Raw genomic sequence first — 1,904 nt, 5'->3', positions numbered from 1 at the left:
GGGTTTCCCCCGTGCGCCAGAGGCGACGCGCGGGGGCGGGGGCGGGGACGCGGGGCTGGATGTGTCTGTCAGTGTTGACAGTCAGTTTCTGTTCCTGAACTGCTAACAACGAATCGAGCAAGTGCATATATACTGCTCTTGAACACGACCTATGTTTTAAGAAGAGTACACAATTTGTACATTGCTTCGCAGAAAAAACTTATTAATATTATTTGGGACTGCTAGCCAGACATTGATGTCCCTTCCATTGTGTCCGAGTACAGTAACGGCTAAACTTTGTTCGTTCCTTTTTGATGGGGTTAGACTAAACTTGGTTGATTAGTTGCTTCCATAGCTTAGTAGGGCTATATCTATTGTTTGGAATTGCTCCGGGTAGTTTGACCCAGCTGGACCTTAATTTGCCTTGTGTGGATAGAAAAAGAAATGTAGTGGGAGGAGGGTACGCATTGCCTCATCAAGATTCAAGCAAAGTTGGCCTCTCACACCATATCTGTAACGACGATCACACACACTTTTCTCTGTGGAAGAATACGCAGGCACGACTATTCATTTGGTAGCTTGTAGCTGTCGGGCAGCAACTTGGGCTTGTTCGTTATCTCCCATGCTCTCGCAGACTTCCTTTGAAAGCATCATGCACCGATCTCTGTCTTCTAAAGAGTAAAATACACCGCTTACTGAGTGGTGAGCTATCTCAAAACCAATGAACAAAAACAAAATAGTAACAACATTGTTAACTTCCTGCTAGCTACATATGATGCTGCTCGCAACTTGCCATGCAAGATTAGTCGGACTGGACTGGAGTTTGGAACAGAGATGTCGCTCCTTTCTTCTTCGTAGTACTAGCCGAGATACCTGCTGGGGAAATTAAATGCTGATGATTTGATGATGGGTTTCATTTCTATCATTCGGTCAAAAAAGAAAGAACCTTCGGCACTGCCGATTCAGACTCCCGATTGATCTGATTGGTATCAATTTGTTTGTTGTAACACTGAACGAAGCCCAGAACAGAACTGGGTAGTTGTCGGGTTGTTTATAAGTACATAGCAAATTAAGGAGGCCTGGCAGCAGCTAGTGTCCATGAGTTGGCATAATAATTGCACATAACTCTCAATTGAAAACTATCATCGCTCACTGTCGATTAATTTCTTTTCTTTAATTTCTTCTTGGCTGCACTTTGAATTCATGGAAAAGAAACAAGCAGTACTAGCAAGAATTCAGGTTCTGAAACTGAAACAGAGCAAAAAACAGGGCACTACAAGTAGCCCTTCCTGGTTTCTTGTCCACTTGCAAATTCATAATATCTTTCGATCGCAAAAAGGGGATCTTTGACACTTTATTTCTTTCATTCATCCATGTTCAGGGTTCTGAGACTTTACAACATTTGGATCTGCGGTCAGATCAGTTCAGGGTTCTGAAACTTTACACCATTTGGTTCTGAAACGGAGTTGACGGTGTCGGCATATCGGACGGCCAGGTTGAGCGACATAGCCAGGCGGGTGCCACCTGGTGCTGCCCTGTTCAACGGCTGAACCTGAATTTCCTTTTATGGTGTGCAATGAAGGAAGGAGCAAGCTAGTCCAGGTTTCCAACATCACCCTGGCCCTCAACGACATTGTGGTGAACATCTCTGAGCGCAGTGGGATCCCAGAGCCGTCGCTACCCTGGACACGGCTTGGATCCTCATTGCCGGCCTCCCGGATGTTGCCCGCTCTGAGCGGACCATCCGCAGTATGTCCAAGATCCTGGGCCGTGTGGTGGTGGTGGACGAGCTCTCCCTGCGCAAGGAGGAGGAGGTCCGGGTTAAGGTGAAATGCCTGGACTCCTCCAAGCTTCTCGGCACGATCCGAGTCTTCTTCAACGACGACGGTTACGACCTCAAGATCCGCCCCGAGCCTCCGTCCCAC

This window comes from Triticum dicoccoides, chromosome 4A (genome assembly GCF_002162155.2).
Source record: "Triticum dicoccoides isolate Atlit2015 ecotype Zavitan chromosome 4A, WEW_v2.0, whole genome shotgun sequence".
Lineage (NCBI taxonomy): Eukaryota > Viridiplantae > Streptophyta > Magnoliopsida > Poales > Poaceae > Triticum > Triticum dicoccoides.
The sequence above is the reverse complement of the archived record's forward strand: the minus strand, read 5'-3'. Positions refer to the sequence as shown.